The following is a 22,565-nucleotide window of genomic DNA, read 5'->3' on the forward strand; positions in this document are numbered from 1 at the left end:
TGAAGACGCCCGAGATGGCTTCAGGATTACCCTTGCACATTTAAATGCAGCAGCCCCGTGTTTAAGATGAGGGCTTTGGGCACCAGCACGTTTTTATTTACAAATTAAGCACTGAGCGAGAGTGAATGTCAGTTAGTAATAGTGAGTGAAAAGAAGCGAGTCACAGAACGTGAAAATAAGAGTCTGGGTGAGAATGATGAAATAAACGTGAATGAATGAGACTGTATGAAAATGAATGAGTGACAGTAAGAGTGAGTGCAGGGAAGTGTGAATGTGAGTGAGTGCAAGTAAGTGAGGGTGAATGAGTAAACGAAGAATACGGGTGAGTGAGAATGAGTGAATATGTGTTATGAGTGAGGAAATGTAAGTGATCATGAGTGAGTGTGAGCGAGTAAATCGAAGTGAGCATAAGTGAAAGTGAATGTGGTGTTGTGCTTACAAGTCTGCTGTTGTTGCTGTCATAGTGAAAGTAATCCTTGGATAATAGAGACCCCCATTGCAAAATGCTAGTGCTGGCATAATGGAGATAATTCTTTGAATAACTGCACATGTGAAAAAAATATTGACATTGGGATACTAGAGGTAATGCTTGGCATTGGTATACTAGAGGAAATATTTGGTATCGGCATACTACAGCTAATATTTGGCACTGAAATATTAGAGGCAATACTTAGTAATAGCATACTATGGGTAATTCTTACTACTAGGGCACTTGTGGTAATAACTGCATATGGGACATACTGGGAGTTATTCTTGGTCCATCAGGCACCCATGGCACAATTCTGACACTAGTCATCATTCTTGGCATATGGGGCACCCGTGGAAAATTGCTGGAGGCCGTTCACAGCATATGGGGCACCCGTAGAAAAATGCTGGTGGTGTCACGTTGGAGGTAGCTATTGGCTTATGTGAGGGCAACCAGTACATTTGGGAGGGAAAAACTATGACAAAATGATGACCATCACATACTAGAGATATTTTTGACAAGAGGGTCCAGCTGGTATATGAGCGGCAAAAACGGCAAAACTCTAGAGTGCAATATGAGTGGAAGAATGCACACCAGTTATCACATTTTAAACAGCTTTATAGATGCTCACGGGCAAAGTTTTGGTGTGCGACCCTGCCACGTGCTCTGATCCAAAAACACACCGAAAATACGTTCTCTAGCTGGTGCACAAAGGTGCAACAGGAACACCATGCACAACCATCTGGCACCAGTCAATAAAGTCAACAATACATTATTTTTTTAACCAATTTTCTAAATATAATATAATTCTCTTCCGCAATACATATTTAAAGACAGCATGATTTCATGATACAAGCTCAAAATAAATGTGAAGCCAGGCCTTATCAAATGAGGAGTCAATCCAGTCTTTATTTTGCAGCACATGCCCAATCTTCTTTCGTATGTACATGACCACAGTGTTATGAACCCAATGCACTTCAGGCATAAGCCCTTCAACAGTGATGAAGCAGGAAAAGAAAGACTAACAAATATTGATATATCATGTAACAAAACCATATAAGACAATGTGATTACAGCAAAGAAAAATAATGTATGTAGAAAAATGTGCCCACGAAGTAGTTCGCCATTAGTATAACCAAGCTTAATTAATCATGAAAATCGACAAATGTATGAGTACATCATAATTACAGTTATATTCTATGATTTTCTCGTTAAACTGTTATATGCTTAGCTTAAATTTAGCAGAGGCTTTAGCCTAGTCGCCTGGTCTCAAATTTAACTGTGTGGTTTTCACTTGTATAACACAGACGTGTTTTAAACCTTTAAAAGCTGTATTTTTCCAGTAGAATGACTAATATACTTATCTCAAAATGTGCGTGCTAGGCAAGTTTCCTCCCCTTTGAATCAAGGTCAGTTTATGCAGGTGCAAACAATGAGGACACTAATGCAGAATTAATTGGCAACTTTGTTGCTACTTGTGTTCCAAAACCCCAAGGGCACCTTATGCGTAGGTGAACATTAAGAGAAGGACACTATTCATTGGTTAAAGAGAAACCACCCCATGGACCCTCCAATGGAAGACCCTGAAGAATTTGGAACGTTTTCTTATTTAATCCCACCGGACGAAGAGAAGTCAGCCATTTTTCTTTGATGCCATCTTGAAGCCAGTTTTCGAGAAGCCATTTTGATGACACTTTGATGCTTTTTCTCTATCCCAGAGAGAGAGAGAGACTTTAAAGAATTCTCACCCTAGAGACTTTAACTTTAACTTTGCTTTACCTTGCCCATATAATAACTTTTGTTCACCCAATTTCCTTGCTGCTGCAAGGAAAATTTGCCCTAAAACTTTGCCCCTTTTGAAATCTGCCCATGCTGACCGAATTGGTACCTGAAGGACGAAGACTTACCTTGAGTGCTGATTGTATTTGGTCATTATGAAAGGATAAATGTATTATTCATTGTATCTTCCTTCTTAGGTACCAACTGCTTATTTTGACAGAGCCTAATCTAGAAGTTTTCTAAATTTGTGTTGATTAAATTCATTTTGCATGAAGCCCCCACATGCCAATTCTAATCAGAGGTTAGTTGAGGTATTCATTTGATGCACCGTACTGAATTGAAATCTTATTATGCTGACCGATGTATGCAATTAGTCAAATCCAGTTACTCTTATTAGTGATTTGCATTGCTATAACTGAGTGCATTATGATCCAAATTTTGCGTAGATTGCATTTCTTCCGTCGCTATGGACAACTAGTAATGTTCGTATATGTGTATCATTTGATTTTAAGACTTACTTACATTGTGTTAGCTTTGTTAACATAGGGAAATAAACTCATTAACTTTTAATAAACAGGTGTGGTTATTCATAACTGAAAGGTCATGGTGTGTCAATTACTGATTACTATTGATTCCTAAATTGTTGGTTGATTACTAATTGAGTATTGGTTATCGATAATAAATGATTATTGATTATTGATTTGAGGGGTCCGAAAATTCTTTGGATGAGGAGAACTCAACCCGATCAAAAGGTTCACCGACCTCCAAGCATAAGTAATTTATAAGGACTGGACGCGCTATCAACAGCGGTAGCTATGGTCTAAAGTGAGGTCACATCAGAACTAATATTGAACTGTCAGCAAAGCATACCATTGGATGAAATTAAACAAAACTTTCATAACGTGCACCTTAATTAAATACTAAACAATGATACACATGATAACCTCTTATTTCACTAGTGCTCACATGCAACTATTAGTTATTTTAAAAATTTTAAACATGAACATTACGCCTAAAATGTTTGCCGATTAGCGATACCTTATTCATTGCGTGACTCAGAGTTAACCCGTGTTTTAGTGTGTGAAAATAAGTGTGCACCATGCAGAAAAAAAACAGCAAAGAAATGCCCAGAAGTAAACCAAACTCCAAATTTGCTCTGTGAATGACATACTGTGTCAAACAAATCTGGCTTGACCCCTCCCCTTTGTCGAGTTGATACGTGTTCCAAACAAAGCCCGCGTGTAAGCAGTTAAACCATTGCGATTAGTGCCCCGGGAAAAAGAAGACAAGAAGGAATCATTTGACCTCCAAGAACGGACCGAACGGAAAACGATCATCCCATTAGTGTTTCTTAAACAGATCCAAGTGTGTAAATCGCTTTTAAAATGTGTAATTTAATTAACTTGTGTCACGTGACCCAAAACTAATAAGGTTAAATAAACAAAATACTACGATTGTGCTGTGCAACTGAACCACTAAGACAATTCAATAAAATTAACCAAAAACTGAAAACATGTTTATACTGATACAAATTAGTGACCATAAATGATCATTGCCAACATAAACGTTTCGTTGATAAAAATAACATAATATAAAAAAATTACATGTCATGCGCATTCAAACATTTGTATATGCTATTCTATGATGGATGGCAGACATCGCTAATGTATCCTGGTTGTTTCAATCCCACTGCACTGGTTCTAGATGATCTAGTGAGTGACATCTAGTCTGTAAATCCCAAATGAGCCTCTAATGCTGCCATCTCCGCTGTCTCTGTGCTGTTGAATTAAATCCATTTTGAGTCCGGGTGGAAACTGTCCGGGTGGGAAAGAAACGTAAACTTTGCAATATGAGTGGAAGAATGCACACCAGTTACCACATTTGAACAGTTTTGTAAATGCTTGCTGGTAAAGTTTTGGTGTGCGAACCCGGCGCGTGCTCTGCCCCAAAACACACCGAAATTACTTTCATTAGCTTGTGCACGAGGGTGCATCAGGCCCAGGATGCACAACCATCCGGCATCAGCCAAAAAAGTCAATTAAGTCAACAATGTGTAGTCCTTTTCAACCAATTTACTAAATGTAATCCTCTTAGTGAATACTTATTCAAGCACAGCATGATGTTCATGATAACAGTTAAACGGGCTGATTTCCATTCGGTTCGTTCTTGAAGGTGAACTTATTCTTTCTTGTCTTCTTTTTTCGGGGCACTAATCGAAACGATTAAACTACTTACACATGGATTTTAGGTTGAAACACTGGTGTAGTGCGGGGGCACATGGTGCACATTTCACTAATCAAAACGGTTTAGGCGCAATGTTCATGTTTATATCAATTAATCGGTGCATGTGAGCTCTAGTTAAATCAGAGGTTGTCACGTTTATCATGTTTTAGTGTTTAATTAAGTTGCATGTTATGAAAGTGGTTGTTAGAAATGGGGTTTGTGGTTGGCTAGGCTATTGACCTAAGCCAGGAAGAACCCACCCACTCTAGTCGGGGTGAGAGAGTTACACACACACAGGATAACCCCTACTCACCCCCTTGGTAGCTTGGCAAGAGCAGTCAGGCCTAACCCGTAGGCAATGTATAAAGCGATTGCACAACATACTCAACACATGTGATGCACTATCCACACTACAAAGGAAACACAATACCAAGTTATATAAAAATATACTGTATTGTACACATTTATTATTAGACCAAACACAACATGTCAGTAATACCCTGCTACACAAGCAGTTGTCAGAACAGTACTCATTTACTAGTACTCTGCATAAGCCAGCAGTAGTCACATGAAACACAGAGGTTACTGGCTATTCTGCAACATAAGCAGTAGGAAAACAATATCAATAGAAATGCACACATCATGGAAAAATACATCACCAGAAAGGTCAAACAACATCATAAATGCACATATGAGAAACTACATTGCGTAAATGTCACCACAACATCCTGAATGTACATTAAAAATGAACCATCCCCTGCATGGTACATGCCAAGTTCCTTGGGCCACATAAAGGAGCTCCAGGGCGCCTTCTGCACTGAATGCAGCAGACTGACTTAGCAGAAACGGGGCCTCCATCAAGGGTCCTCTTCTGTCTTGCAAGCCATCCTGTGAATGCAAGAGGGAGGGGGGCACCTGGGGTGGGGAGGGGCACCCACCCCTTCCATCTCCCTGGTAATCAAGAATAAAACAATGCTCAGCCATGGGGATCAAGGCAGGCTCTCCCAGGGTTAGGGGTAAGTTCTCCTTGTCCTATTATCACAAGGATTCACGCACTCCTATCACAGAGACCTGAGCAGAAGGACTTATCCTTGATCACCAGGGTCCTGCACCTGAGGTGCACCCTCCTCAGACGGGGGTCTCCTCATCTTCACCCTCAGCCTGATGGGGCCTCTGTCGAGGCTTCCTTACCACCCGGTGAGGAAGCAGAGGCTCACACCGCCTCTCGCGCCTCGGGGGACCATGCGTCTCCACCTGGGAGCAATGCTTCTCCAGCACAGGCCCTGGGGTGGCACAGCAAGAGCGAGCGACCTCTGACGAGGTTTCCCTCGCTCCTGGCTACTGCTCCTTCACTGGATTGCACGCCCGCACCCGATCTGCTGTGTGTGTCCACAAGCAGTCATCTCAGGCCGCAGCGGTGAGTGTGATTCATACTCAATGGATTTTCTTGACCCGCCCAAGTCACAGCATTAATTTCAGACAGCCACACTGGCAAATTGCTTTTCACGTGCTTTGCTCCCAGTTAAAAGTGCTCTGCACACGATTTATTCACAGCAAGTCAAGCACTCAGCACATGCTTTCACCAAGTAAAATGCTCAACAACACAGATACAGAGCTCTTCACATGCTAGATTCAAATAAATCCAAAAGCGCTCTTGGCAGAGACAACAAAGCACTCTTCCTGTGCTTCCAGGATTCCTCATTCAAAGTGCTCTTCTTGCACCACGTCCAGCACAGGGAAAAGCTGCAAGGGAACGGGGGCACACCTCTCAGCCCCTTGAGACATTGAGAGGGAGCACAGGGCAGCGGGGCCCAAGCAAGCAGGCTAGCACAAAAGGTTGCAGAGAGTGGCAGCTCCTTCTAATGACCCAGGAGGTCACAGGTCAGAACAACAACAGCAGTCCAAGGTGGTTCCTGGCAAGGCCCTCCAGCAGCATTCTGTCTAGTTCAGTAGTCCAGAAATGTCTCCCTTACATGGGGAAAAAACCCTGTACTTATACACAGTTTTGCACAAGCTTTCACAAAAGAGGGAGAAGGGGATACAACCAGTTCCAACTGGTTCACAGATTGATCCTTTCTCTCCTCCAGCACAGGCTCCAGACATAAGTTGGGGGCAGTCGAGCCCTTTGTGTGAGGCCAGGGCACAGCCTTTACAAATGCAGTTGTGCCCAGCCTCTCCTTCTCTCAGTCCAGGAAGACCATTCAATATGCAGATGCACCTCTGTGACACCTCCACCCTGCCTGTGTACAGGCTGTCTGAAAAGTATACACAAAGCACAGCTGTCACTGCCCCCGACATGGATTGGAGTCAAGCTACAAAACACCAGATTCATAAGCACAGAGAAATGCTCACTTTCTAGAAGTGGCATTCCTATAATGGTAGTAACAAATCCAACTACACCAGTAAGCAGCATTTCTCACTATTATTACAACCATACCAAACATGCCTACGCAAAGATCAGACAATACCCCCTAGACATAAGCAGGGCTTTTCCAATGCAGTCCTGTGAGCAAGGCAGCACTCACAGCAGTGAGAAACCAAACAGGCTGTTTGTCACGACCAGGACAAGCCACAGAACCAGGCAAATGTTCTGCCTTTCACATATACAGCACCTTGCCCATAGAGCTAGCTAGGGCCTACCTTAGGCGTGACTTACATGTAGTAAAAGGGGAGTTCCAGGCCTGGCAAGTAAATTTAGATGCCAGTTCTCTGTGGCAGTAAACTGCACATGCAGGCCCTGCGCTAGCAGGCCTGAGACTAGTTTGAAAGGCTACTTCTGTGGGTGGCGCTAGCTGTGCTGCAGGCCCACTAGTAGCATTTAATTACCAGGCCCTGAGTATTGAGATACCACTGTACAAGGGACTTAAAGGTAAATTAAATGAGCGAATTAGGTGTAAGCCAATCGTACCAACTTTAGAAGGGAGAGCACCTGCACTTTAGCCCTTATCAGCAGTGATGAAGTGATGAGAGTCTTATAGCCAACAAGAGGTCAGAAAAAATGGGAGGAGGAGGGCAAAAAGTTTGGGGATGACCCTGCAAAAAGGCCAGGTCCATCAGTGGTGTTTAGTTTGTCACAATGGCATGCTTTGCTGGCAGTTCATCAATATTGGTTCTGATGTGACCTTTCTTTGCACCCTAGCTACTCCTGATGAAGGGCTTATATTCGAAATGCATTGGGTTCATAACACTGTGGTCATGTACATATGAATGAAGTTTCACCATGTGCGGCAAGATAAAATAAAGCCTGGATTAACACCTCATTTGAAAAGGCTTGGATTTACATTTTTTTGAAGATGTATGGTGAAAATGACACTGTCTCTGAGAAAGTATTACGAAGAGGATTTAAATTAGAAAATTGGTCAAAAAGTACTAGACATTGTTGACTTTATTGGCTGATGCCTGATGGCGGTGCATCCTGGGCCTGGGGCACCTTTCACATAGTATTCTTTCTCGAGCAAATAAAACATTAATCATGAAAAAAACGATAAATTTGAGGGCAACTCCCAATAAATGTTAGAAGATTTGCAATTCAAGCCGAAACAGTGGCAGAAACAGTAAACTCTTGTTGTGGCACAAATCTCGAAGTATTAAGTGGAGCGGACCGGTCATAGAAAGGTCACTAGCTTAACATTTCTGTTGAAAAAAACATTTCAAAGTAAACTTTTGTGGTGACATAAAGCACATTCTCCGTGCACCACATTTCTTCTAGAAATAAAACTAGAAATTAATATGCATAGATGTTACAAATTATAGGCCCGTTTCCAAACAATTCTCTTTTAAGAAATTCCTAAAGTGAGAGAAGAGTGGGCCCATTGTATACAAGTCTGTTCTGAACAGTAAGGGAATGTTCTGTTCAGCAGCATAAATCCCAGCTTTTGCTGTAAATGCACACCAGGCCAGGACACAGTCCGTTTATGTGAAATGAATTCCAGGATCATACAAACGTCTTTTTCACAGCATTTCCGCTTCCCACTTGCTCACTTAATGGCTCGCGCAGGACAGTTGTCCCACTCTATCTTGTGAGCAAGCATACAGTTTAGCACAACAACCTCCAACGACACTAATATACACATCTCTACTAATGTTTTTCACGAGCTGCAAAGACATCTTAGAAACCTGAAAGATTGTTTAGTTTAAGAAAACATATTTCTGTTATGTGAATGAAGAAAAAGGTTGTCCTTAGATTTAATTTTAAAATGTTAATTTTATGTTACTCTGAGTCCAAGTAGTTACCTAGTCCCCTCTTTACTTAATGGAGGCGCTCTGCATCCAAATACTGACCATCCTAGTAAATACAGCTGGGAAGAAAGACTTTAACCCTCATTACGACCTGGCGGTGAGTGATAAAGTGGCGGTAATACCGCCAACAGGCTGGTGGCAAGTACTGCCAAATTATGAACATGGCGGTGATAACTCCCAGAGACAGCCAATGTACCACACCAACCGCCAAGGCGGAAACAACACTCAGCACGGCGGTAGCCGTCAACAGCCAGGCAGAAGACAAAGTACCGCCCACCATATTAAGACACACAAATCAGCCACATTTTCCGGGGCAGTACCAATGCCATCAAAAGCCTGGTGGAAACAGAGCTCAGAAGTGAAAGGACTTTCCATCGGAGACACAGGGAAGAACCACGCCGCCATGGTACCCGAATTGCAAGTCTTCCCGATGATCTTCTACATTATGCTCCACCTGGAACACCAACGCAGACGAAGAGGACGACGGTGAGTACAGCCGCCTAGCACACAAGGGAGGAAGGGAGGAAAACGAGAGAGACACACACACGCACAACATACACCATTCACACACCATACACACAACCAGCTGCAGACGTAAACCAATGGCACATGGCACACAGCACAATAAAACAAGGACCAGATTTTGGAAGTACTGAAAATGTATTAGAATAGCAAAACCCACCACACAAACCAACTATATACAAATGTTAACGAAGGGCCAATGCTCAGTCCAAAGTCATAAGGGCACACAAGGCGGCAGGGCACAGTCCAAGTCCCAACTTGTAACCTGACATCATCCAGAGAGAACACTGCAGGGGCATCAGTATGCAAGTGGGCAGGCAGCTCAGGGGGGTGGGGGGACACCTCAGCCAAATACGAGAACGTCCTACTGGTTCTGGGGTGGTCTCCATGCCTATTTGTCTTTGCTGGGGAGTGCAAGGCTACAGTCTCTGAGCTGGGGAACATGCCCACTGGTTCTGGATGGGGCTCCATGCCCATTTGTCTTTGCTGGGGAGTGCAAAGTCACAGTCTATCAGGTGGGGAACATGCCCACTGGCCCTGGAGGGGGCTCCATGCCCATTTGTCTTTGCTGGGGAGTACAAGGCCACAGTCTCTCAGGTGGGGAACATGTCCACTGGTTCTGGCGGGGGCCCCTTGTGCAGCAGTCCCTGGAGGGTGGCCTACATATCCTCTGCTGGCGGTGATAGCTGCACTGCCTCAGCTGGTGGCGAGTGCTGCTCTGTGGCAACAGGTGATGGTGCCTCCTGGCCTGCCTCTGCTGGAGGTAAAGGCTCAGTGACCACAGGTGGTGGCAGTGGTAGTGGTGGTTTCAACCTCCCAGCCTCTGATGGAGTTGAGGGCTTCATTCCCTCCATGGCAGGAGGTGCGGGCACCTTACCCTTAATGGCTGTAGGTGTTGTGGGCTCCTTCCCCTTTCTGGCTTTTGGAGTAGAAAAGCTTCTTAGGGACTGTGCGGCGGGAGGTGGGCTGAGGGATGGGAGGGGAGGTTGAGGGAGTGGTTGTTGGAGGTGTACGCCTGCTGGAATTGGGTGCAGGTGCATGGGCAGTGTGCGTGTTTGAGGTGGATGGCTGTTGGGTGTCTGAGTGCTTGCATTTATTTCCTTTAGGATGGCGGGACAGACACAGTGGAAGAGGACACAGGGGACAAGTGGATGGATGCTGTGGAGGTGTCTGCTAGTGAGGTGTGTGTGCTGCTTGGTGTGATGATGCTGTTGGTGGATGTTGAGGCAGTGCATCCAGGTGTGAGTATGGACATAACTGGGAGGGAGGTGGAGGAGGAGGAAGAGGAAGAGGGGGATACAGTGGAGGTAGTGGATGTGGTTGTGACTGCAACTGTATGGTGTTTGTGTGAGTGCTTATGGGATGAAGTGTGGTGCTTATGTCTGCATATGCCACTCTGGGGTATTGTCTTGTGTGCATGCTCCACTGTATGTGTGGCCAGGATTGGTTGGGGTTGAGAAGAATTGGACTGGGAAATGGTAGTTGGAGGAGGGACGATAGAAACAGGGACAATGGCTGCCATCATTGAGGAGGCCAGAGCCTGAATTGATCACTGTTGGGCAGCCAATCCACTGTGAATGCCCTCCAGGAATGCAATGCATTGCTGCATCTGTGATGGCAGCCCCTGGATGTCATTCACAATGGTTGACTGCCCTACAGAGTTGGATCTCAGGAGGTCAATAGCCTCCTCACTCAGGGCAGCAGGGCACACTGGGGCAGGGCCTGAGGTGCCTGGGGTGTAGGAGATGCCCACACACCTGGATGAGCGGCCACGGGCAACTTGCTGAGGATCTACTGGGAGGGCGGTGCTCGTACGGGGGTGGCGTTTGTACCTGCAGCTGGGGTGGTCACATAGGTGTCCGCCACCACCAGGGAGCTTCCATCGGAGGCAGTATCTGAGTCTGTGCTGTCTCCTCCAGTCTCCGCCGTGGTGCTCCCCTCACCCTCTGTCCCACTGCTTCCCTCGTCGTCGGTGGACTCTGCCTCCTGGGTCCTGTGGGATGAAACTCCCTCCATCACAGGTGCCCCTGCTCCTCCACCAGATCATGCTAATGCATCACAAGGACAGGATGAAAAAACAAGAAAGGGAGAGAGACAAAGGATACACTGGGTCAATGACTGCACCAACACCACTTTTGGCATGCACATCACCGTCACACACAAGGATCAGGCTTAAGCACTACGTATTGCACTACCAGTGATATGGCTAGTCACTAAGGCAAGATGATGTCCACACACCGCCAAATGCAGCACTCCTGGGACCCACGATGCCCTGGCTGAAATAGACTGTTAACAAGGTAGGTTACCTGTATTTGCCATGCACCCATTGCCCTTCAGTTGACCCACACTGCAATGTCTGGCCCGGCCTTAGGGGCTCCCACTAACACACATCCACCACCCAGATACCACCCCACCAGCCAAAATATATATTGCTACCCACGGTACTCACCCCCTTGTGGCTGCTGTGATTCCCTCAAGCGCCCATCCTGCTCAGGGTAGGCCACCACCAGTATGCAGGCCATCAGGGGGGTCAGGGTCCGACGGGCACCCCTTCCTCATTGGGAGGCCATCCCCAGCTGGGCCTCCGCAGTCTTCCATGCCCAGCATCACAGGTTCTCTCACCGTTTCTGACAGTGGGTGCTCCAACTGCCACAGACCCCAAAGGACCGCACGCCCTTTGCGATGGCACGCCATATTCCCTTCTTTTGATGGGCACTGACCTGCAGAGGCAAAACAGACAGGAGAACACTATTAAACTGTCCAGCCTGTCACAGAAATGGCCCACCATACCCGTTTCCATCACCATTGGCACACACGTAGCCCAGTGCACAAAATGTACACCGCCACTAGACATTCCCCCGCCCCCATACCTCCTTACACGATGCTTGCTCACACATCTCCTTCCCACATGCATCGTGCCCAAATTGTACTCACCTGTTGGTCTGGAGGCCCATTCAGTTGTCCGTACTGGAGTAGGACCTCATCCACCAGTCGCTCCAACTCCTCCGAAGTGGAGGGTGGGGGCCCTCTCCCCGGTCACACGGACCATGGTAGGTTCTAGACACAGGTCACCACAGCACACAAAGTGTAGGTGTTCTCCTGTTGAACGTCAGGCAACAAGTGAGGAATCAGATAGAAAATAGTGGTCACGTCCGCGGTGGTGTACACCGTCACCACCGGTGTAGATCCCCTTTGGCCACTGTACTCCATAGAGACCCATATTATCCAATGAGGAATTGCACGGCGGTGTCACTAAATACAGGTGGTCACCATTTCAGGGGGGGGGCAGGCCTACAATTACTGTGTCACAGATTAGATCAGCACATACTTCACCATTTACACTGTCCTAATACATAAGTGCACCATGTGTACTGCAGTTGTGGTTTTGTTGTTCCAACTGTGACAGCCTACTCACTCTTGTGTCCCTTAGATACCTACCGCTGCGGATGAATAGGAGGTGGAGACATAACCCTGTGTACAGACTTCTGGCGGACTCGGCTACACCGGAGGACAGCCACATAATACTCACCTATAGACTGGACAGGGCCACAATCACAGAGATGTGTTCCCAGTTGGAGCCTGACCTGACATCAGCTATCCGTCATCCCAGTGGGATCCCCCCTGTTGTGCAAGTTCTATCAGTGCTCCATTTCCTGGCAACTGGTTCTTTCCAAGTGACAGTAGGCTTGGCGGCAGGAATGTCCCAGCCAACATTTTCTATTGTGCTGGCAAGAGTTTTGTCTGCCCTGATAAAACACATGTGCAGCTACATAGCTTTCCCCCAGGTGGAAGATTTGGCCACTGTGAAGACCGGATTCTATGCAATGGGACATATCCCCAATATCATTAGTGCGATTGATGGGACACATATTGCATCCCCCCCCGCCAGAATGAACAGGTGTTCAGGAATCGTAAGAGTTTCCACTCAATTAATGTACAGATGGTGTACCTGGTGGACCAGTACATCTCCCACATCAATGCTAAGTATCCTGGGTTGGTGCAAGATGCCTTTGTTCTGAGGATAGCAGCATCCCAAATGTGATGGCCCAACTACAGAGGCACAGGTTGTGGCTAATAGGTGAGCCTTGGTCCCCACCCACTGTATGTTAGTGTATGCCTCTGGTGTCAACCCCATAGGATTGTATGTGGCTAAATGTTGTCCCTCAATACTTGCAGGTAACTCTGGCTACCCAAACCTATTGTGCCTGCTCACCCCTGTGAGGAATGTCAGGACAAGGTCTGAAGAATGTTATAATGAGGCACATGGGCGAACCAGACGGATCATCGAGAGGACCATCAGCCTACTGAAGGCCAGGTTCAGGTGCCTCCATCTGACAGGAGGATCCCTGTGCTACTCATCCAAAAAGGTCTGCCAGATAGTAGTGGCATGCTGCATGTTGCACGACCTGGCCCTCAGACACCATGTACCTTTTCCGCAGGGGGAGGAGACTGGAGATGCCGTGGCAGCAGTAGATCCTGAGGACAGTGAGGATGAGAAGGCTGAGGATGAGGATGAGGACAACAGAACATCAGCAATCCGTCAGTACATCCAATGACACACAGGTGAGACAGTGCAGATTAACATTTCTATGACTATTGTTGTATTCTGTGTGGCTGTGGCATGATGGCATTGACTTCCTTTTACCTTTTATTTACTGTCACCTATGGTTTGTCATTTTGCAGATGTTGGTGATATCACAACTGTGTACTGATGTGCTGACTACAGCCAGCTACAGGTTATTATTTCTATGCTCTCACAATGTACAGTACATTTGCAATGGATGTAACTGTTTCCAAGAATGCACATTTTCAACACATGACATATAAGTAGCCGAGTTGTGTCCAAGGGTATTTATTGTAGTGCTAAGAAATTGAGGGGAAAGTGCAATGGAATGGGGTGATGACGGAGGGAAGTCCAGGGTATTGTTCCAGTCTGTTTGTAGCACAGACGCAGTGTCCAAGGGGACATAGGAAGGGGAGCAAAGGCAGTTCAAAGTGGACAAGGTGAGAGTGTGGAATACAAGTGGGACAATCAGGAGAGTCTCATTTCCTGGCGGTGGTTTTGGCAAATGTCTCTGGCTTCTGTCTGGTTCGCAGGGAACATTTGCGGGGTGGTTCACCTTCTGCAGGGGGAGGGATGCTGGTGTCCTGTGGGTCCTGTGGCAGGCCCTTATGCCCACTAGCGGCAGAGGAAGTGGAGGGCTGGTCGATGGACTGGCTAGTGGTAGGGGCCTGCTGGTGCGCTGATGCCTCCCTCATGATGTTGGCCATGTCTGCCAGCACCCCTGCTATGGAGATCAGGGTGGTGTTAATGGCCTGCAAGTCCTCCCTGTTCCCCTGATACTGTCCCTCCTGCAGCCACCCATTCTCCTGCAAGTTGTCAAGGATCTGGCCCATCATGTCCTGGGAATGTTGGTAGGCTCCCAAGATCTCAGGGAGTGCCTCATGGAGAGTCGGTTCCCTGGTCCTGTCCTCTCCCTCGTACACAGCAGTCATCCCAGTGTCCCTGTTGTCCTGTGCCTCTGTCCCCTGAACCGTGTGCCCACTGCCACTGACCCCAGGTACCTGATTGTCTTGTGGGCGAAATGTGGCCTGGGGTCCCTGTACAGGTGGGCATACTGCTGATTGACGTGTCCTGGTGACAGAGGTGTGGGGACGCTGGGTGGGTAATGTGGTGTTGGATCCTGATGGGGGAGGCTCTGTGGTGGTCTGTGAGTGGGCTTGGGTGACCGGCTGTCCCATAGGCCCTGATGGGCCAGGTAGGTCATCCAGATCCTGAAGTCCAGAGTTACTGTCATCACTGGGGGAATCTTCTGTTGGGGGACTGGATAGTCGTGGCACCTCCTCTCCACTGACATTGGCTACGGTACCTGTGGGGATGTAAGTGATGTATTGTGCTTCATGTGTTTGACATATTGTACATCCCTGGCTTCCCCTCTATGGTTGCTGTTGCTCTGCCACCATTTGTTTGTGCATGTGATCTACTGTGGGATTGTTAGTTTCCCTATGATGGGTGTCCATGCAGGGCTGGGAGGGGTGCCCATGCATTGGTATAGCATGCAGGGGTTGGCATTGGGGTTAGTCATATGTGTAGGTGCGGTGTGTGGGATGGAATGGAGTGATGGGAGTGAGGGTGAGGGTGTGAGATGGCATGCAGGTATGGGGGTGATAGGTAGTAGATGTTGGCTTACCAGTGTCCAATCCTCAGGCTACCCCAGCGAGTCCCTCAGGATGCAGTAATGCCAGTACTTGCTCCTCCCATGCTGTGAGCTGTTTGGGAGGAGGTGGGGGTCCACTGCCAGTCCTCTGTACGGCAAGTTGGTGCCTTGCTGCTATGGAACGTACCTTTCCCCGTTGGTCGTTCCACCTCTTCCTAATGTCGTCCCTTGTTCTTGGATGCTGTCCTGCAGCGTTTACCATCTCCACGATTCTCCGCCATAGCTCCATCTTCTGGGCAATGGAAATCTGCTATAACTGTGCTCCAAACAGCTGTGGCTCTACCCTGACAATTTCCTCCACCATGACCCTTATCTCTTCCTCAGTGAAACAGGGGTGCCTTTTTGGTGCCAATGGTGTTGTATGTTGTGTTTTGGTGCAAGTGTGTTGAGTGATGTGGTGGGGTGTGTGATGTGGGGTGCTTGAGGTATGTATGGGTGTAAGTGGTGTGTGTGTAGTTGTCTCTGTGATGTCGGTGGCTAACTCTTGCAGTCTTTTGGTGTTGGAAAAGGGTTGTGGGTAATGTGGGTGTGTGTTTTATAGTGGTGTGGGTGTGTGGGTGTGGTGTGTGTATGAATGTCAGGTGTGTGTTTTTAGTATTGGCCAATATAGTGTTCTTTTGTGTGTGGGTGTCCATTCAGATGCGGCGGTATGTATCGCAAGTGGTTTAGTGCCATTGAAGGTCTGCCGTGGTGATTCGTGTGTCATCATGTGGTGGGTGTTGTTTTTTTGGTGTAAGGGTACAAGTTTTGGGACCGCCACTTTTGCACTGAACTTTGGGCTGGCGGATTTGTGTATGTGGCTGTATTCTGTCGGATTTGATGTGTGTGTTGTGTCATAATATGGATAACAGATATCCGCCACAGTGGCGGTATGTTGGCGGTCGTCAGCATTACTGTAAGCGCCATTTACAGCCAATGTAATAATGAGGGCCTTTGTCCATAGAAACAATATATTTTTTCTTTTCCCATGACGCAGCAAAAGCTGCTTCCCCTCCAAATCATTTCACACACTCCCCCAGGAAGGACAGCTACAATTAACATGAGTAAATATCCAAGGGAAAAGAAAAAAGTTCCCAAAGAAGTGAGGGTGAGCTGAAATAGGATTGGGACGAGGAAAATATGGTCTCAGATTAATGAAGATTATTGGTAAGCAATGATTTCAATTATCTTTTCGTCCGTTTTCCTCAGTCCAGTCTTTACTTAATTGAAGATGTGTGAATTCTGGAAGAAAGAAGACTTCACAAACGAAAATTATTTAGGCATACAATATATAAATATTTTAAATTAAAAAAAAAAGTTTTTAACAAAGCTGCATTTAGAGTACCAGAGGCAAAATTATATAAACTTGTGTTCAAAGCATCTAAACAATATTGAGAAATTAAAGTGCTTGGATGGGCACAAGTAGCGGCCCCACATATTTCCTGAGGAGGAGCTCCCCAGACTTCTGCCAATGAAGCTTCTACATCTCTAGTGGAACTGCGCTGATTTCCTTTTGGCATCTCTTGACTTATAATTAAATAAGCTTGAGATAGGACTAATCTTCTTTTTATAGACACTAGAGATTTTCTTTTCTCTATTGAAGGATCTCCATATGTCATTAATCATCTATCAAAGGGACAAAACAAGTTTGGCCGATTCAAGATAAATTGAAAGAGCTCTATTAAAGCAGCTAGTAGTGGATCAGGTTTATTATGAAGTTGACAAAAGGTAACAGCTTCTGGCTTGGACATACAAAAAAGAGAAGACATGTTTTATATAAATCTAGGACAAGGTCAACGGTTCAAAGTCTCAGAGAACCTTGTGGATTCTTGAAAATAATAATTCCTCTAGCCTTTAGTAGTGGACAGATGTCCTCTTTTATAATTACAATTACTTTTTGTAAGTTCAAACTAATGAGTGACAAAGGTTTGGTCACTCCCCACAAATGTTTCTTGATATTTCACAGCCTGCAGTTATAACTTTATTGGCCTTGCAGACGGGACAGACCACATACGTCTCTCAATGACCATTCCATAGGCTAAAATGTAGACAGGGTCATTATACAATAGGTCCTGAAAGAGCCAGCAGAGAATTTGAGGCACACATTATTCAGCATCCATATTAATATACATATGTAATTGTGCATCTAGATGTCATTATTACACTGTACATCATAGCTCATGATATCTCTTTCAAGGGACCTATCATAAAGCAAGCTATGGTCACAGGTCAGTTATCAGCCCTGCATACCGGTGCTAGACTACACGCAATCTTGACTGGAATAGTTGGTGGCTGCCCATGAGTTGTCCACTGTTAACAGGTAGAATTTCTTCAGATCTGCTAACTTCTGGAAAACACTTCTTTCTATCTGTGAGGAGAACAAGCTTTATTAGTGGTTCACACAACCTAGAAAGCATGAAATGAAGCTCTTGTTCCCATGATGATTGTGATAATGTAAGCATGTAACGTGATGAGAACTAAAGCAAAGTGTGCTACAAAATTATGAACATGAAGAGAATATTTGCATTGGTAGACATATGCAGCCCTCATGAACAAGCAAAACTATTGGCCGCTGAAGATGTGTACATTGATGAACTTCTTATATATTAAAATCACGCCTTCAACAAAGGACTACTACCAATAGGTGAAACACTAACACTCATGTCCATCAGCTCAGCCACATTCTTGGATGCCTGGAAACATGCCACCTTCATGCCCATGCTCAAGAAACCCATCTGCTGACCCAGTCCTGCTCTTCCAGTACAGACCCATTTCCTGCCTACCATACACAGCAAAGGTCTTTGAAAAACTAATCAACCAACACCTCACCAACAACCTCAGCAACCATCAGCTCCTCAGAGCTGCAAAGGACAGATTTAGGCCCAACCACACTATGGAAACAGCACTCATTGCTGCCACAGACAACAACTGCATTATCCTTGATAGAGGCGATATGGCAGTCCTCATTTTCCTGGACCACTCTGTAGCATTTGACATGGTCTTGCACACCATCCTCAACAGGCATCTGCATAAGATTGGCATTCAAAGACCTGATCTCCACTAGATCTGTCCTTCTTTACGGATAGAGCTCAAACTGTCAGGCTGGCACCTTACTCATCTGAAGCCCACAAATGCATCTGTGGCGTGCCTTAAGGTTCAAAGGTCAGCCCACCCTCTTCAACATGCATGATTCCTTTGGCCAACGTCATCTGCACACTTGACATCAGCATCCTCTCCTATGTGATAACACTGAAGTCATACACGCCCTCTCGCACAAGACCTCCAACACAAGAAAGAAGTTCACAGTCAGTATGGCCAAACAGACAAACTGGATGAAAGCCAAATGCCTCAAGCTCACACCAACAAGACATAAGTAGTGATGTTGGGCAAGAACACCTCACTATGGGACTCCACCTGGTGGCCAACCAAATACTAACCCAGACCCCACCCAAAATCTATGCCACGAACCTCAGAATAATCATCAACAGCAAATTAGATAAGACAAGCAGAAGTTAACGCCATCACTGCATTCTGCTGAGGCAGATATTTTAATGGTTCTCAAGCAACACTAGAAAAACTGTCAGCGATGCCTTTGTCACCAGCAAGTTGGACTATGGGAATACCCTCTATGCTGGGATCACCACACAAATCACTAGAAAACTACAAATTCTCCAGAACTTGGCAGCCAGGCTCATCCTCAATCTTTCATACAGAACCACACCTCAGGTAGCTCCACTGGCTCTTGATACACAAACACGCTCAATTCAAGCTCCTCACACACACATTCAAGGTACTGCATAACTCAGGCCCTATCTACCTGAACAGTTGCATCTTCTTCAACCATCCACCCAGAAAATTTTGCTTCACAGGACTCCTACTTTCATACATATACAGCACCAGATCAGGAGGACAGGCACTTTCTTACATTGTTCCTAAGGCACAGAACACCTCCCACTAAACATCAGAGCCTCCTTCTCTCTTCTTGAACTCTGCAAGAAGCTGAAGACCTGGATTATCAGTTAACTAACCTACTGTTGAGACGGGGCCACCCACCTGAAAAGCAGGATGTCTGCAGGGTCAATAGTATGCCCCGACCTCCTGGAACACCTCTCAGCACTTCCTGGTGGACACAGGAACCCCAGCAGTTGTCCCAAAAGGAAAGGGGGAGTGGAAGAGAAAGAGACAAAACACTGCCACGTCTTGCCGGTCCAGCCAGGCACCCTGTATCTTCTGGGGGGGCAGGTTGTTGTTGACAGAGTGATGGTAGAGTTAGTGCACTCAACTTCCTTGAAACTGAATCTCTCTTTCTGATATGGGCACGGGAGCGGTAGAAGAACACCGGAATGCTCCTGCACTTTTCTTGGATAAAAATAACTGTTGGCACAATTACTAACACTGCATTACCAAAAACCCAAACTGAGTACCATAACAATAAGTACTGTGACACTAGGGCTGGCTTCACAGAGATTTCACTGTTGCACACTACAATTAGAACTGTGGTTGCACTTATCATGCACAAGAAAAACAAACAAGGGCATTAATTATATCACATATAAATTTCCTGCATGCATAGGTTAAACTAAAAGGAACAAAAACAATCCAAGAAATACAAATGTCCACTCTGGGTTCAAACAGTTAGGGTGGCATAGTTTGGTTTGGTTTCACTGTGTGTGTGAAAAACCCTTCAAAAAGCAAATTCCTCAAACCTGAAACACAGGCATGAATGACACAATTGAAATCCAAGAGTTATGCTATTAGATGAAGAAAAGTCACGTAAATACTCTTTTTAAATTGTGCTGTCACTTTTTGTAGTACTTGAGCTCAAGCAGATTTCCTGAAGCACATTTAGGCAAGTAACTACAATAATAATGTAAAATGTTCAGAAATGCATTTGTCTCTTCAAGATAAGCACTCTGCCAAAAATACGAGGTCTGAAATACACTAGCTGTTCTAGGAAAGCGCAGCGCTCAAAGAACAAACTCCCTGGAGTCACTTAGCAGCAGTCTTTTCCGGAGTGCTGGAGAAATGCCTGGTGTCAGCTGGTACAGGGACGAAGAAAAGAATTGCCTCAAAAGTCCTGAATACGAGGATGGCAGCAGGGGCTGGACTGCCAAGTCAGATGCTGAGATCAGGAAGCTAAACAAAGCCAAGCAGGGAGGCATACTTCACTCTGCTTTTTATAGCCAATCAGAAAAGCTGTTGAGGTTCCACATGTGGCTGAGTCACCACACCCAATTCGAAGCACATGTCTACGCCTGCTCACATTAGCAAACAAGCATTGGTAAAACAAGCATTGATAAAACCAATTGTGTAACACAGCACATTATGTTTACTTAGAAACACGAAGGTTTAACCAAGAACACAGATATGATATAACCCTAATCCCTGGGGATGCTGACAGATAACGCAGGAGGCACCTTGGGGATTCCTGACACCTACCATAGACAGGGCTAGGCACACACACCTTCTCATTACCGGGATACCCTCACTAGTGATAATGGGCTTCACAAATACACTTAACTATAACAGAGCAAGTTTGTATTTGTTCGACTTCGGGCCACTGACTTTGAAGATGGAGGTCCTCAAGAAATGCTGCCAAACCAAAATAACTTGCATCCATCATAATTATCATTAGAGATTGAGAGGATAATGAAACTACTTTGGTAGGTATTCTAGAAACATTCACAAAATCAATGACTGGACAGTGTCTGGTGTTTCAAGAATTTGAATATTCTGTAGTTCTGACATATCAGAGAACAGTGGTTTAACCAATGAACCAACAGTAGCTTGAGGTGTAGCCAGCACCAGGGGACTTCTGAATTAGTGAAGTCATGAATGTGAGAACTCTTGACCAATATCTGACTCAAGCCTGAGACAATAATAACCAATGTATCAGGTGAGATTGAAGGATAAATCAACATTCATTCAGAAGAAGGTACCAATAAACTGTAATTAATAAGAATCCCAATTACTTTATATGGTTGCAGACTTTCAGAGCAATTGGTAGAGATTAACCAGTCATCTAGATATGGAGATATTTGAATACCTTGTACTTATAAGGAAGCAACTACAGGAGTCATTAATGTGGTAGCTATCCTGGGCACTAATGATAGACAACATGTATGAGATTGGAACTGGTAGTAATGGTCTCCTAAACCATAATTCTTAGAAATTGGGTTGTTGGATGACTGGGGTATGATCCCTGGCCAAGCAGCAACCACAAGTCTAGTCAGTGTAAGATCCAGGCAACCTTCTATTAACTTGTAGTCACCCTCTTGTGCTTAGTACAGAGCAGTCAGGCTTAACTTAGAGGCAGTGTGTAAAGCATTTGTGCAATACTTCAAACAGTAAAACAGTGCATATACCACACAAAAGTATTCCACACCAGGTTAGAAAAATAGATCAAGTTTAATAAATGAAAAAATGGCAAAATAACAAAAATCAAGTTAGTAGAACCAGAGATACTGAATTTCAAACGTTTAAGTAGAAATAGCACCAAGAAGCACAAAGCTCTTTTGTTGATACCTGGTTGCACAGGACCGGGAACAAGTCACAGATTGAGGCTGACCAAAATGAGGCACGGGTCTGCTACAGGGACCCAGTTAGGCCCGCTGATCAAAATGTCTTAAATCCTGGATGCAGAAAGTTATGTGGATCGGGGTCAAAGGTATGTCGCACAGCCAAGGTGATGCGTCCGTTTTAAGATACAGTGAGATTGCAGTGTGAAGTCCTGTTGCATCAACATAGAGGATCCTGTAGACGTGGGCTTGTGATGTGAAAGCTGGTGTCATGGATGTGTTGCGCAGTCGAAGTGATGCGTCGGTTCCCATGAACACTGAAGCTGCGGCGCAAAGTTTTCATTGTCAGGGCTGTCATCAATGCAATGAAAGGTGCAAGGAGCTTGTGTTGGGAAAAGCATTGCACAGCGGTGGTTCCAAAGACGATATGTGGAACCCAAGACACAGGATGTGGGGCTGATACAAATCATTGTGACGGATTCAATCCACACAACAGTGGTGATGTGTCATTTCTGTTTGGGATACGCTGCTCAGCTGAGGAGATGTATTGGTTCTGCTCTATGATGTGCAACTCAACAGAGAGTATGCATTAGTTGCACTGGTAAGCACTGTAGGCCCACC

The sequence above is a fragment of the Pleurodeles waltl genome, chromosome 8, assembly GCF_031143425.1.
Source record: "Pleurodeles waltl isolate 20211129_DDA chromosome 8, aPleWal1.hap1.20221129, whole genome shotgun sequence".
NCBI lineage: Eukaryota > Metazoa > Chordata > Amphibia > Caudata > Salamandridae > Pleurodeles > Pleurodeles waltl.